Source organism: Loxodonta africana, chromosome 20 (genome assembly GCF_030014295.1).
Source record: "Loxodonta africana isolate mLoxAfr1 chromosome 20, mLoxAfr1.hap2, whole genome shotgun sequence".
Taxonomy (NCBI): domain Eukaryota; kingdom Metazoa; phylum Chordata; class Mammalia; order Proboscidea; family Elephantidae; genus Loxodonta; species Loxodonta africana.
This window is the reverse complement of record NC_087361.1, coordinates 19,665,180-19,682,887: the sequence shown is the minus strand read 5'-3', so window position 1 is coordinate 19,682,887 and position 17,708 is coordinate 19,665,180.

The window sequence follows — 17,708 nt, the reverse complement described above, 5'->3', positions numbered from 1 at the left end:
GTATTCCTATCAGAAAAACTAATGAAAATATGAAGACATATAGCATTAAAAGGAACGATGATACTTCTTATTGATGAAAGTAATTTACCCACACATATTGTTAACCTCACTCTTGTATCCTTTTGACATGGACACAATAATAATTTATCAGTTCTTTCTGCTCAGTTTGCATTTTTTCTCTTTTCCCTGTCTTCAGACTTGGAAACAGTGATTTCTCTAAGTTCCCCTCCCCACTGCATTCCGCCACTTTATTATTATTGGAGAAAGGTTTCTGGATCCAAGATCTGAGTGCTAAGTGTGTACATTTCTACTGGGAGATTGTTGCTTCAGGATAATTTCTGTACAAAGAGCTAGGGAATATATACTTTAAATTATAGCTTTATTTTTTTTTATTTCCAATTTAAATTTAGCAATTGAGTTTTCTTAACTTATTTTATTTAACACATTTATCTTACATTTTAAAAAATGGTTCCCAACAAACTAAATATATTTATTTTCTGTATTCTATAGTACACTGTATAGTACAATGTATCTTAAATATACTTATAAGGTTTTATTGTAGTTTAATGTAGTTTAAATTACAATGTGAACATTACTACTAACAATAAGCCTTCTGAATGAAGAATCCTTGTAGTGAAATTGTGTGTGTGTGTGTGAATTAAATGTATACATTCAGAGGATTGTGTAAAAATTATTTGAAAGAATTATTTATTCTTTATAGTTGTGTTATCAATTTAATATAGAGTTAAGAAACAAAACAAAACAAACCCACTGTCATCGAGTTGATTCCGATTCATAGCGACTCTGTAGGATGGAGTAGAACTGCCCCATAGTGTTTCCAAGGAGGGGCTGGTGGATTTGAACTGCCGACCTTTTGGGTACCAGCTCTAGCTCTCAACCACTGCACCACCAGAGCTTCAATATACAGTTAGGTTTATTCATTTATTTTTACTGTTTATGCCTATCTTGCCTTTGATTTTCCCCAATTTTAAGAGCAATTTCCTACCTTTGTGGTTGAATTTCATATTTTGAAAATGGAGAACGTAAATATAGTTCAAAGGCAGAATTATATAAACATATCTGATTTTCTGTATCATTTCTGTGTGCTTGTTTTATTTTTAAATCATTGTGTTTTATTCTTCAGTTTCTTTTTTAAGTTAAACAAATATGCCTATTTAATCTTATTTACCCTTCTTACAGAAAAGAAAGCATACTATGTTGACTTTTTTTTCCCCAAAAATTCAATCTGAATTCATAAAATTATTCCTTATTCTTTCTACCTAGTACTCCTTTGTGTAGTCTACTGGCATTTTTTTTTTCTTTTATTCCCAACTTCTCAGTACAATTAAATAGAATAATTGGGCCTTCCATGAATTCATTTAGTGTTAAAAAGTATATGCAGAACAAAAAAAGATATGCACGTGTATAATATAGTTCCTATTAGCTGATATGTACTTATATTCAATAAATTTTATAAAGGATATAGAGTGGGTTTCAAACTCAGTTTTCAGTATTTCTTTAAGACTTTATAATTACAAGCGTGTCTATGTTAATAATATTTATGCTAATCTTTTGATCTTTGATGTTTCACTGTTTAGCAAGACAGAGACTATAATACTTCCTGCACCTATATCTCCAAAATATATTGTGTTTACGTGTTGACGCAAAGCATATTTTTGAGTTTCTCTGTGTGCTCACAGGGAATGGCTGACGGCTGTTCCTTCCTCTTATATTATCATCTGTTTTCTTTCCATAGTGGTGAGTAGTCCTCTCTTTCTATAATGTTGTACAGGTAGTACTCAACTTACTACAACATATTTGAGTTACACAAACCACACTTAGGACTTTACATTTTTTTTTACATCTTATTGTTAATAATGATGAATAAAAAGGGCTGGACAGAAGATTTCAAAGGGCAGCTTGAAAAGACAAAGTATTATAATGAAATGTGAAAAGACCTGGAGTTAGAAAACCAAAAGGGAAGAACATACTTGGCATTTCTCAAGCTAAAAAAAAAAAATGAAGAAAAAACTCAAGTGTTGAATTGCAATAATGAAGGAATCTATGGACAAACTATTGAATGAAGCAGGAAGCATCAAAAGAAGATTGAAGAAATACACAGATCCACTGTTCCAAAAAGAATTGGTCAAAGTTCAACTATTTCAGAAGGAAGCATATGCCAAAAAGGAGTGGTATTGAAGTCCAAGCTACACTGAAGACACTGGCAAAAAACAAGGCTCCAGGAATTAATGGAATACCAACTGAGATGTTTCAACAAACAGTTCCAACTTTGGAGGCACTCACTTATTTATGTTAAGAAATTTGGAAGACAGCTACTGGCCAACCAACTGGAAGAGATCCCATTCCAAAGCAAGGCGATCCAACAGAATGCAGAAATTATCAAGCAATATCATTAACATCACACAGAAGTAAAATTTTGCTGAAGATCATTCAAAAGCAGTTGCAGCAGTACTCCAACAACAAAGTGCCAGAAATTCAAGCCAAATTCAGAAGAGGACATGGAACTAAGAATATCATTGCCAGATGGATCTTGGCTGAAAGCGCAGAATACCAGAAAGACGTTTACCTGTATTAGGGCATTTGTCTATGTGGATCATAACAAATTATAGATAACATTTCAAAGAATGAGAATCCCAGAACACTTTATTGTGGTCGTGATGAACCTACACACAGGCCAACAGGCAGTTGTTTGAGTAGAACAAGGAGATACTGCTTGGTTTAAAATCAGAAAGGTATGTATCAGGGTTATATCTTTTCACCATATTTATTCAACCTGTATGCTGAGCAACTATTCCAAGAAGCTGCATTATATGAAGGAGAATGCAGCATCAAGATTAGAGAAGACTCAGTAACAACCTGGAATATGTAGATGACAAAACCTTGTTTGCTGAAAGTGAAGAGGCCTTGAAACACTTAGTGATGAAGATCACAGACTATAGTCTTCAGTATGAATTACACCTTAGCATAAAGAAAACAAAAATCCTCACAACTGGACCAATAAGCAACAACATGATAAATGGAGAAAAGATTGAAGTTGTCAAGGATTTCATTTTTTCCTTAGATCCACAATCAACAGCCACGGAAGCAGTAGTCAAGAAATCAAATGATGTATTTCATTAGGCAAATCTGCCACAAAAGATCCCTTTAAAGTGTTAAAAACAAAGATGTCACTTTGAGGACTAAGGTGCACCTGGCTCAAGCCATGGTATGGTCAGTCCCCTCACATGCGTGCAAAAGCTGGACAATGAATAAGGATGACTGAAGAAAAATTGATGCATTTGAATTATGGTATTGGTGAAGACTAATGAATAAACCATAAACTACCAGAAGAAGAAACAAATCTATCTTGGAAGAAGTACAGCCAGAATGAGAATGCTCCTTAGAAGCGAGGTGGCAAAACTTTGCCTTGCGTACTTTGGACATATAATCAGGAGGGAACAGCCCCTGGTGAAGGGTATCATGCTTGGTAAACAACAATGGGCTCAAACATAGCAACAGTTATGAAGATGGCGCAGGACTGACAGTGTTTTGTTCTGTTGTACATAAGATCGTTATGAGTAGGAACCGTCTCAACAGCACCTAACAACATCGTTAGTAATGTGTACTACATACAATGTTGCCATGTATAATTTGCTGATGGCATCATATCTACAAGTTTATATGTAATGTTTCCAACCCTCAAAGACAAATAAAGATCAGATTTATAAAGATACTGATAATAAAAGGAAATAATAATGAAAACTAAAAATATAATTATTTATCTTGTGTCAGAATTTACTTAATATGAAGTTGTTAGAAAGTAAGCTCATTGTAAGCTGGGAACTACCTGTATATCACTTAGCAGGTAGTCTGACCTATGGGAAATGGTCATTGTTAGAATTTATTTTTATGGTTGTTATATTGTAATGAATGCATTCTTTGTCAACCATTTCTAGAAAGCAATAGAATAACCTCATTTTAACATTAGGTATGTTGTTATAATAACATTTAAACACATGACAAATTTTACTGAAAGCTAATACATAAATTTGCATACCATATTTGATAAAATAATGAAAATATTGAAAGGATATGCAATGCAGCTAAATGACATTGCTAACATTTGATGGCAGAAATAAGGATGATATTTCTCATAGTTTGACTTCACATATATGAATTTTGCTTTAGGCTGTATGTAGTTATAATTAATATAGTAAATGAGTAAATATACCTTAACTAGACTGTAAGGCTGATGGTTTTCTGAATAATGGGCTTATGAAATTATACATCCTTTTCCTTCTAAAATACAATACATTCTTAAAAACTTTATTTTCATTAAGGACATAATACTAATCTTAACATTTTACATAATAACATCACTTTAAGCAACACTCCCAGACTTTGAAGGGGCATCTAGAGCATTCTCAAATGAAATCTCAGGGTTAACATTTTTGGTCATCTAAACCATCTCCTCTTTCTTGACTGCACAATATTTATCTTGACAGATGTCAGCTTCATAATCCTTGTGCGAAGTTTGTGGTTTTCATTACCTGGATTTACAATAGTGTGCAACAGAGTCTTAAATTGCACTATGAGCCATGACAGCTGGCAAAACAGCCAGAAGGACAACTTTGTCAACTGTAGAAAGCTCCAGAAAAGCTTAGTAGAGTCAATGCAAAAACATAAAAGTGAAAAGCCTGGAGACAAAAGAATAAGACTGGAAAGGACGAAAAAGGAGAAGGCAGCTAAGTCTCTAGATGTCTGCACTGGCATGATAGGTAATTTTGGGCGGAGGGATAACATTAACATATGAGCAAAAAAAGGATTCAGAACATGCAAAGGGTATGTCAATAATTAAATTCGTTTCAGGGGATTTATAGTCATTCCAGGTTTATAAATTGATTTGATTTCCTTTATTTTAATTGCTGATTTGCTAAATTGAAAACAAGAAAAGAGAAAATAAACTGCATCCCACGTTTGCTAAATAATTTCCATGAGAATAAGTGAGTGCAAACTTTTAGTTAGTGTTTGCATATTAAAGCTTTATAGAAGGATAAAGATCATCTGGTCGTAATATATAAATACATTATAATATTTGAGGAAACTCAGTTCCAAGAAATAAGGAGTTTTTCACAGCATGCAGAGGCGACAGTAAGTTACAAAGTAGGAAACACTTTACTCACCTGAACACAATTAGAAAATCATCAGTGATGTGTTTTTGTTAACAATAAGAAAGAAACTGGCAGTAAAAGTACATCAACCTATCTTCAATTTGGGGACAAGATCAAGAGCACGCTCAAATTAGACATGGCAATGCCTCCCTCTTTGTCTTTAAATTTTCTAGAAAACCAACCGAAATGTCATCACCTGCCCCTCTATTCATCACGATCAGAGCTGAAAGCTTGCTTTAATAAGACTCACGCACAGAGTAATGCAGGACAAGGTTTTGATTAGCCTCTGGTTGATCTGAGAGTCATTAGAAACAAATAATATTAATACAATCTCTTCTTCCTTTCCTAACGCACACCCATACACATTCTCATGTAAGCTTTTTGATGTTTACTTATGTATCACTTGCTTTACATTTATTCATAAGAAGCAATGAAAAATACACAAGAGGATCACAATATCTTGTCACATATGTTGGCATTCTACCCGTGCTTTTGAAATGTGGAGAAAACACATATATCAAAGTGGTATTATACACTGCCTCAGCTGAATGAGATTTTGTACCATAATTTTTGATGAAAATAAATTAGAAAACGATTATAATAATATATGAGATTAAGAAGCTAATCTGATCTGTAAGAAATACTAAAAACTCGAAGGAATTGAGTCATGTACATGGTTAAGGAAAACATGGCTAGCCTCCATGGGCAGAGAGTTTTTGTTTTAATTAGTTCACAAAAGATGATGTTAGCAAACGAAAACTGGGTATATAGCTTTCGGATGTAGGCAGTCTACTCATGATGACTTATGTAAATATGAATATATCCAGTAACTAATTTTCAAAAATTTAGCTGTCCATGATGACTTCAACTCCAGACATAACTAACCACATCTCTGACACAGAACTAATTTTCACCAGTATACTTAATGTGAAAGGCCCTGAAATTATTATAATTGAAATACACATTAATGAGAAATGACATAAACAAAATTTTGATGTCTATTTTCTGTTCCAGTAATAACATAACAGCATACACCTGACTTATATCATCCGGAGAATCCAACAATAAAAGGAAAAGAATATTTACAGAAAAACGATGGATGAGTATAAAAACAGGCACAAAAGAGTAAATATTATGACACCATTTGTATGAAGTTCTAGAAAAAGCAAAACTGTAGTGACAGACAGCAGATCAGAAGTTCCTAATGAAAGGGAAGGGGTGGCCCAGAGAAAAATAGACTGACTGAAGAGGACCCCCCTAAACATACATTTTAGTTTGCAAGAAATATTCTATACTTGACAGTGATGATATACAATCGTCAAAACTGACCAAACTGTAACTTAAAATGAGTGAAAAGTATTCTATTTTAATTATTCTTTAACAAAGCTGTGGATATGTATGTGTGTACATATATTAGATACACAAACATGTTATGGGTTGAATTTTGTCCCCCAGAAATATCTGTTGGAAATTCTAACTTCTGTGCCTGTGGTTATAATCCCATTTGGGAATGGTTGTCTTGGTTATGTTAATGAGACAGGATTAGTGTAGGGTGTGTCTTAAATCAATCTCTTTTGACACAAAAGAAATTAAATAAGCAAGCGTGGAAGCAGTGGGGGAAGTGGGGGTAAGACAGATGCCAAGCCACATGCATATCTCCAAGAAACCAGTAAACAGAAGTTGAAGAGACAAGGACTTTGCCCCAAAGCCAAAAGAGAGAGAAAGCATTTCTTTAGAGCTGGCGCCCTGAATCAGAACTTCTAACCTCCCAAACTGTGAGAAAATAAATTTCTGCTTATTAAAGTCACCCATCTGTGGTATTTCTGTTATAGCAGCACTAGATAACCAAGGCAATATACATATACACATACATACATACACACAGGGAAAAAGCTCTCACACATGCATCAAGGACAATGTTGTCACTTGACATTTGTTTTTCAGCTAAAAAAAAAAAAAAATAAGGTTCAGGTAATTCAGAATTTAAGATTATACTATGGATGTACCACAATTTGTTTATTTTTTCACCATTTAATGATGGACTTCTCTACCATTGTACATTCCAACCAGAATTATTTAAGAGCTCTATTTGTTCCACACCCTTGCCAATACTGGATATTGTTAGGCATTTGATTTTAGCAAATTTAGTCTTCCCTTTGGAAATTTGAAGCTCACAGTGAGTGGTTCATGAACAGCTCTTCTAATTGCTGTACCATTTGCCAGTATAAAGGCTATTGGTGTAATCAAGGAATTGATGGAATGCCAACTGAGATGCTTAAACAACAGATGCAACACAGGAAGCACTTGTCTCTGTCGAAATTTGGAAGGCAGCTACCTAACCAACTGACTGGAAGAGATCCATATTTGTGCCCATTCCAAACAAAGGCAATCAAAAGAATGTGGAAATTATGAAACAATATCATTAATATCACATGCTAGCAAAATTTTGAAGAAGATTAAAAAAAAAAAAAAGACTGCAGTCACACACGGACTGCGAACTGCCAGAAGATCAAGCTGGATTTCAAGGAGGATGTGGAATGAGGGCTACCATTGTTGTCAGATAGTTATACACCAAAATCAGTTGTTGTTGTTAGATGTCACCCAGTTGGTTCCTGCTCATAGAGACCCTGTACACAATAGAGTGAAATGCTGCCCGGTCCTGGGCCATGGTTGCTATGCTTGAGCCCATTGTTTTAGCTACTTTGTTGATGCATCTTGTTGAGGGTCTTTTTCTTTTCTACTTTACCAAGCATGGTGTCCTTCTCCAGGGATTTTTACCACCTGATAACATGTCCAAAGTATGAGAGATGAAGTCTTGCCATCCTAGCTTCTATGGAGAATTCTGGCTGTACCTCTGCTAAGACAGATTTGTTCATTCTTTGGGCAGTCCATGGTATAGTCAATATTATTCACCGACACCAATATTATTCACCAACACCATAATTCAAAGTCAACAATTCTTCTTCAGTCTTTCTTATTCATTGTCCAGCTTTCTGATGCAGAGAATACTGGAAAGATGTTTACCTGTGTTTTATTGAATATATGAAGGCATTTGACTGTATGAATCATAACAAATTGTGGGTAACATTGGAAGGAATGGGAATTTCAGAACACTTAATTGTGCACATGTAGAACCTGTACATGGATCTAGAAGCCGTTGTTTGAACAGAACAAAGGTATACTGCATGGTTTAAAATTGGAAAAGGTGTGTGGCAGTGTTGTATTCATTCACCTTACTTAATTTATATGCTGAACAGACAATCCGAGGAGCCTGTCTATATGAAGAAAAACATGGCATCAGGGTTGCAGGAATAATCATTACCAATCTGAGATATGCAGGTGATGCAACCTTGACTTCTGAAAGTGAAGATGACTTAAGCACTTACTGAGAATGGAAAAAAACTGTAGCCTTCAGTATGGTTGACATCTGAACATCCAGAGATGAACATTACAGAGAAAACGAAACTCCTTACAACAGACCAATAAGGAACGTCATTATAAATGGTGAAGAAATTGAAGTTGTCAAGGATTTCATTCTTCTCAAATTGACAATCAATGCCCATGGAAACAGCAGTCAAGAAATCAAACCATGTATTGGTTTGGGCAAATCAGCTGCAAAAGACGTCTTTAATGGTTAAAAACAAGGATGTCACCTTGACGACTAAGGTGAGTTTGACCCAAGCCATGGTATTTTCAATGGCCTCATATGCTTGCCAACACTGGACAATGAAAAAGGAAGACAAAAGAAAAATTGACACATTTGAATTTTGTTGGTGAAGAATATTAATACACATTCCATGGACTGCCAAAAGAACAAGCAAATCTGTTTGGCTAAAGTACAGCCAGGTTGCTCCTTAAACACGAGAATGACAAGAGTTGATCAGCCTTACTTTGGAGAGGTGATCAGGAGGGACCAAATGCTGGAGAAAGACATCACGTTTGGTAAAATGAAGGGTCAGTGAAAAAGAGAGAGATCCTCAATGAGATGTAGTGACACGGTGGCTACACCAATGGGCTCAAACTAAGCAACGATTGTGAAGATGGTACAGGAGTGGGCAATATTTTGCTCCGTTATACATGAGGTCTCTCTGAGTCGGAGCTGTGTCTATTGCACCTAACAACAATTGCCTTTTGAACTCTATGTTTATCATATTCATCTTTTTTTATTAGTATATATTCCACAAAGATTTTAAATAATTATTTTCTCATAATTAATACTAAGTTGAACTAAGAACTGGAAAATGTTAAAAATTCTCTTCTTAGTAAAAGGAAGGCACAACCGGTAGATGTATAACTTTAAACCAGAGTCACCTACAGATTTGCCTTCTCAACTTCTGGAACTACAGTTAAAGTTATATACAAGATGTCTTAGTCATCTAGTGCTGCTATAACAGAAATATCACAAGTGGATGGCTTTAACAAAGAGAAGTTTATTCTTTCATAGTCCAGTAGGCTAGAAGTCCAAATTTAGGGCCCCAGCTCCAGGGGAAGGCTTTCTCTGTTGGCTCTGGAGGAAGGTCCTTGTCATTAGTTTTCCCTTGGTCTGGGAGCATCTCAGCACAGGAATCTCAGGTCCAGAGGACATACTCTGCTCCTAGCTCTGTTTTCTTGGTGGTATGAGGTTCCCCTGATTCTCTGTTTGCTTCCCTCTTTTATATTTCAAAAGAGATTGGCTTAAGACACTAATCTTGTAGACCTCGTCAATATAACTGCTGCTAATCCATTTTATGACATCATAGTGATAGGATTTACAACACATAGGGAAATCACATCAGGAGATAAAATGGTAGACAATCATACAATCACACAAGGGAAACATGATCTTGCCAAGTTGACAGATATTTTGAGGGGACACAAGTAAATCCATGATACCAGATACCCTTGATTTTTTAAAATTGTTGAATGAATATCTATAAGCATAATAGATAACAATTTTTGTGAAATAATTCATAACTGGCATATTATGTTCAATGATGGCATGTCCTGGAGGTGGACGTAATTATGAAGATGATACTGAACATGATAATGACAATGTTAATAGTAGGCAAGGAGAAGGAAAAGGAGAAAAATACAGAAGAGAAAGGTAGTAAGCAGAGAATGAAACGGGAATAGAATGAAGTAGGGGAGGGAGAATAGATGGGAGAAAAGAAAAAAAAATTCTAAGAAATATGGAGGAAAAAGATATGGGGAAGAGTTGGGAAAAAATAGAGGAAAGAAAAGCAAGAGGAAAATAGATGAATTATTATCTTTGTAAATTTAGTCAAACACTTTATTAATTATAGATCATCAAAAATTTAGAATGTTACATTCAGTTACACCTTTGGTAACGTCCTTGTTGTCTTATCATAGACACTTTTTAAAATAAGGATCTGAGAAAAATCCTTTTTAATAATTAAAACCTTAGTTCAAAAATGTTAGTGTCATGTGATAAATATCCATATATGTCAATAGATAAATATATGTGTATAAAATTTCATATATTCCTACATACCCCTTACAGATTTTTATCCATGTGCATATGTGTGTGCATTATATAGACATAGAGTCATACAATTTTTTCTATAATGAATTTATAGTCTTCTTTCATAATTATTGAGAAAACTTATGTACTTTTGCAAACAGCTTTTTGAAAGAATTACTTATATGACATGCTGAAGGGCCATGGAAACTGGATGTGGTAACTAATACATATATTAGTTAAGCACTCAGCTACTAACCAAAAGTTTGGTGGTTTGAATCAACCCAGAGACCATTTAGAAGAAAGGTCTGGCAGTCTACTTCTGAAAGTTCAGAGGCACACACACACACACACGCATATACGGTTTACCCCTGCACCCATAGCAGTCTCTGTTTGATGCTTTTTATTGTGCTTGGTATTGATAATTGTCAGGCTAATTGCTTAGGAGAATAGACAATTGTGAGTGCTGACAAAAAACTTGGAGAATAATTGACACATCCTTGGGTGGCCTTACAGAGAATATACTGGGAAATGAAGTCAAATCTGGAAAACGTGGTATGAACAAGGTGATGAAAATTGGAAACTGATAAAAATAGTAGCAAATTGCAAATCTGCAAGATGAATGTACAACTAAATTGGCATGCTATATGAATACATGTTAGAAGATAACAAAATTATGAAATATTCAAACTATCCTATCACTTTGCATGGTGGCTTCTACAGAGTAAATAAGTCTTCAGAGAGATTAATTTCATTTCCCCTGTATGATTCAATGAAATATGCTCTAATGACTACAAGCAACAAGGCAAGGAATACTGAAAAAATATTTGTGAGGTATGTGAAAAAATAATAAAAGAGGAAGACATTAAAAAGGAAAGAAAAAATGCAAATTACATCAGTGTTCCACACCTTAAACATCGAAGCCAGATAAAAAGTTTAAAGATTCGCACAATCTGGATATTTCTCCCCATGTAAATTTGTCTGGGACCATTGAGGTATTCATTACTGTATCTACTTGTTCAAAGACATAGCTAGGCTTGTACCTACAGTTAAGGCTGTTTTAGTGTTAACTAGGTAAGCTATCAGGTTTGTTTTGAGTCTCAGAATATTATTTGAATAAGCAAACTGTTCCTTCAATGGGGATTCAGCCCCTCTGACAGTTCATTTGTCCCAAGCCCTTTCTACCAGATTCAGGAAATTTTCTCAATGATCTATTTTCTCCCAAGCCTCTTTATCTGAAATATGAGATTGTTCACTTATCGGCCCAATGTGAAAGTGTTAGAAATTAACACAGATGCTTCATTATATTATGCCACAAACTACAAATTTACCCTCAATTAATTGTACAGTTTAAAGCAAAGCATTTTTATTATACAAACGTTGAACATTTATGCAGATTGTACTTTCTAAGGGTGGTGGTGGAGACCTGTACGCAGCTTGTCCTGTTCTTTGTCTTACTGTTATATGCTAAGCCAAGTATACTCAGTACCTTAGATCTACCTATCATAACAGACTTGAACTCTATCGATGTTTTTCTTCTCTAACCAGTTGTTAATTCCGACTCATGGTGACCTCATGTGTTTCAGACATTCTCCATAGCTTTCACTGGCTCTGACTTTTCCAAAGTAGACTGCCAGGCCTTTCTTCTGAATTGCCCCTGGGTTGATTTGAACCACAAACTTTTGGTTAGTAGCTGAGCACTTGACCCTTTGTACCACCCATGGGCTCCTTTTCTCCTCTAGAAGATAGAAATATTTGCATTAGATATGTATATTCTACATATAATTTGGAAAAATGTTGATGTCATTTTTAGCCTAATTCTGAGGGTAATTGTTCAGAAAGTTTAAGAACTATCCTTAAAAATGGTCTTGAACCAAAAATTATCAAACAATTCAGGGCTCATATGTAGAAAGAATATACTTGTTCTTTCAGTTTTGGAAGTATAATGATTCAAAAAATTGACACAGCATACTTTGAATGAAAATTGAACTTATAAACTTTGAAAGTAGAGATTAGATGCCAAATTTATGACAAAGCCTAAAAATTAAAGAAGATTTATGACTCACATTTCCCCAGAAAAAAGACCCCTATGCACGTACTCTTATGTATGCATGTGTAATAGAAATATTTACATACAGTATTCTCCTTTCCCCCCTCTCTGTGGTCCCTGATTTGGTGGTAACAGTGTCTTCATTGTTTCTCTGGGTAGTAATAATTCACGCACCTCGATAGCCTAGGTTGAAAATATTTGAGGAATGTTTGAGAAATTATTTTGAAGAATATACATTTTCAAATAATATTGATAATAAGCATGCACTTATAATGTCTCTCAGTTAGTGTGGTATTTCTGGTGTTCTATTTTTTATTTTGATAAACAGGAGCATTTGGCTTTCTATTCTAAAATGTTGTATGTCATACTTATCAAATAATTCTAATTTAAATATTATGTGATAATGGATGCTTAGAAAGCACATAGTTAGACTTCAATTCAGTGGAATTACTAAGCATGCAGGATTAACACAATCCAGTAAAAGTAATTTATCGAGGTACTAGCAGAACAAACAGAAATTCATAAATAAAGTGAGAAGAAAATTTTTTCTGAAAAAGAAATGAGATATGAATTGGCGAATGAGATTTGAAAAAATCTGGAAAAGGTTTGCATTTCAGACCATAACTTCTGAAAGCTACAAAAAGTTGGCAAACAAAGCCAAGATTTTAGATCTTCTAATTTCCAATATATCTGAGAAGGTATGTTGAAATCTATACCCAAATAACATCACATCTTTTAAAAGCAGTTGATCTTTCATGTGTTTTATCTGTAAGAGTCCAATCAACTGGATATTTGAAATTATTTGTAGTATTTTTAATTGGCCATTTGGAGTTCTACTTGTGTAACTGAAGCCAAATTATTTGTCCATAAGAATAAAAGTTAAAAGAAAAAAAAAAAAAAAAACACTGATTTTCCTTGTTTTAATAAAAAAAACTTTTTGGATAATTAAAGCATTTTGTTTGGAAGAAAAAGCTCACAGGTAGCAAGATTAATAAAACATTCATGAGTGCATAAATAGCAGGTGTCAAGCAGCAAAAACAATTTCAGTAATTACTGTGCATGGAACTTGAATGCTATGATTTTTAGTGAAAGAGAAAAAAATAAAAGAATGGAAAACACTTATTCAAATATACACTAATGAGGAAAATTCTAAGAATTTTATAATAATACAGCTCATGACCCCCATGTATCTGTCAGTTTGTCCTATTGTGGGGGCTTGCATGTTGTTGCGATGCTGGAAGCTATACCACCAGTATTCGGGTACCAGCGGGGTCACCCATGGAGGACAGGTTTCAGCTGAGCTTCCAGACAAAGACAGACTAGCAAGAAGGACCTGACAGTCTACTTCTGAAAAGAATTATCCAGTAAAAACCTTATGAATAGCAGCAGAATATTACCTGATATAATGCTGGAAGATGAGCCCCTCACGTTGGAAGGCACTCAAAGGACGATGGACCTTAATGATGTGGATGGAGTAAAACTTTCAGGACCTTCGTTTGCTGTTGTGGCATGACTCAAAATGAGAAGAAACAGCTGCAAATATCTATTAACAATCAGAACCTGGAATGTACAAAATATGAATCTAGGAAAATTGGAAATCATCAAAAATAAAATGGAACACATAAACATCAATATCCTAGGCATTAATGAGCTGCAATGGACTTGTATTGGCTATTTTGAATCAGACAATCATATAGTATACAATGCCGGGAATGACAACTTGAAGAGGAATGATGTTGCATTCATTGTCAAAAAGAATATTTCAAGATCTATTCTGAAGTACAATGCTGTCTGTGATAGTATAATATCTACATGCCTACAAGGGAGGCCAGTTAAAACAACTACTATTCAAATTTACACGCCAACCACTAAGCCAAAGATGAAGAAATCAAAGATATTTATCAGCTTCCGCAGTCTGAAATTGATCGAACATGCAAATAGGATGCAGTCATAATTATTGGCGATTGGAATGTGAAAGTTGGAAATAAAGAAGAAGGATTAGTAGTTGGAAAATATGGCCTTGGTGATAGAAACAATGCTGGAGATTGAATGATAGAATTTTGCAAGACCAATGACTTCTTCATTGCAAGTACCTTTTTTCACTAACATAAAGGGCAACTATACACATGGACCTTGCCAGATGGAACACACAGGAATCAAACTGACTATGTCTGTGGAAAGAGGCAATGGAAAACCTCAATATCATCCATCAAAACAAGGTCAGGGGCTGACTGTGGAACAGACCATCAATTGCTCATATGCAAGTTCAAGCTGAAACTGAAAAATTAACAGAGCAAGTCCACAAGAGTGAAAATACAACCTGGAGTATACCCCAAATGAATTTAGAGACCATCTCAAGAATATATTTGACAAGTTGAACACTAATGATAGAAGACCAGATGAGTTGTGGAATGACATCAAGGACATCATACATGAAGAAAGCAAGAGGTCATTGAAAAGACAAGAAAGAAAAGACCAAGATGGATGTCTGAGGAGACACTGAAACTTGCTCTCATATGTCGAGCAGCTAAAGCAAAAGGAAAAAATGATGAAGTAAAAGAACTGAACAGAAGATTTCAAAGGGCAGCTTGAGAAGACAGAGTATTATTATGACATGTGCAAAGAGCTAGAGATAGAAAACCAAAAGGAGAGAACACACTCGATGTTTCTCAAGCTGAAAGAACTAAAGAAAAAATTCAAGCTTTGAGGTGCAGTAGTGAAGGAATCTATGGGGAAAATAATAAACGATGCAAGAAGCATCAAAAGAAGATGGGAGGAATACACACTATTCAAGTTCCATGGACAGTAATTATGGAGTCATTATACCCAAAAGAATTGGTGGATCTTCAACCATTTCAAGAAGTAGCTTATGATCAGGAACCGATGGTACTGAAGGAAGAAGTCCAAGCTGCACTAAAGTCATTGGTGAAACACAAGGCTCCGAGAATTGATGGAGTATCAATTGAGATGTTTCAACAAACGGATGCAGTGCTGGAGGTCCTCACACATCTATGCCAAGAAATATGGAAGACAGCTTCCTGGGCCAATGGACTGGAAGAGATCCATATTTATGCCTCTTTCCAAGAAAGGTGATCCAACCAAATTTGGAAATTATCAAACAATATCATTAATATCACATGCAAGTAAAATTTTACTGAAGATCATTCAAAAGCGGCTACAGCAGTATATCAATAGTGAATTACCAGAAATTCAGGCTGGATTCAGAAGAGGATGTGGAACCATGGATATCAATGCTGATATCACGTGGATCTTGGCTGAAAGCAGAGAATACCAGAAGGATGTTTACTTGTGTTTTATTGACTATGCAAAGGCATTTGACTGTGTGTATCACAACAAATAATGGATAACATTGTGAAGAATGGGAATCCCAGAATACTTAATTGTGCTCATGAGGAACCTTTACATCAATCAAGAGCCAATTGTTTGGACAGAACAAAGGATACTGAGTGGTTTTAAGTCAGGAAAGGTGCGCATCAGGGCTGTATCCTTTCAGCATACCTTTCAATCTGTAGGCTGAGCAAATAATATAAGAAGCTGGACTATATGAAGATGAACGGGGCATCAGGATTGAAGGAAGATCATTAACAACCTGCGTTATGCAGATGTCACAACCTTGCTTGCTGTAAGTGAAAAGGACTTGAAGCACTTACTAATGAAGATCAAAGACCACAGCCTTTGGTATGGATTTACACCTCAACATAAAGGAAACAAAAATCCTCACAACGGGACCAATAAGCAACATCATGATAAATGGAGAAAAGATTGAAGTGTCAAGGATTTCATTTTTCTTGGATCCACAATCAACAGCCATGGAAGCAGCAGTCAGGAAATCAAAAGATGCATTGCACTGGGCAAATCTGCTGCAAAGGACCTCTTCAAAGTGTCAAAAAAGCAAAGATGTCACCTTGAAGACTAAGATGCTCCTGATCCAAGCCATGGTATTTTCAATTGCATCATATCCATGTGAAAGCTGGACAATGAATAAGGAAGATCAAGGAAGAATTGACGCCTTTGAATTGTGGTGTTGGCAAAAAATATTGAATATACCATGAGCTGCCAAATGAACAAACAAATCTGTCTTGGAAGATGTACAACCAGAGTGTTCTTTGGAAGCACAGATGGTGAGACTGCGTCTTACGTACTTTGGACTTGTTGTCAGGAGGGATCAGTCCCTGGAGAAGGATATCATGCTTGGTAAAGTACAGGGTCAACGGAAAAAAGGAAGACCCTCAACGAGGTGCATTGGCATAGTGGCTGCAACAATGAGCTCACGTATAACAATGATTGTAAGGGTTGCGCAGAACCTGGCAGTGTTTTGTTCTCTTGTGCAGAGGGTCGCTATGAGTCAGAACTGACTCAATGGCACCTAACGACAACAACAACACAGCTCATGAGTTTTTGAATTCTATTTTTATATGTTGCCTATTTAAAAAGCCTATGTACAAGTTGTACTCAAAAATAAAGTGTTTTTAGTTTGTCATTAGAACGTGATCTATGATGTAGTTTCATGTATTTAACAGCCAGAGTTGTATGATACCTATGTGGCAGTTATAATGTGTTAATATTCAAAGGAAAGATTCATGAAATTTTTCTAATGTGCGAGTGAAATCCATAATATGAGTTGTGTACAAATATGCAGTACGTAACATCTCTAAGTTACATTACCAACAAAATTTATGGAGTAGTCTTGCAAAACTCTTCTGCACTGAGAACATTTAGTATAAATATTCTACTCCAGACCTTTGGGTTACTCCAGACCTTTGTAACAGTAGAAACATAGTAGCAAAGAGTTGAAGGATTGAGTCTGAGAATATACTCTGGAACTTATAAAAAGTGAAAGACTCACAACAACATGAATACTTAAAATATGTCATACAGTATAGCGAAAGACTTTGTAAGGCTCATTGTTTTGTATTATATTCTTAAATAGATGTTATGTTTTGCAAAATATAAAGGTTTTTTATTTCTCTTTTCAGACTGGCATAGTATTAAATTCTTTAAGTTTTAA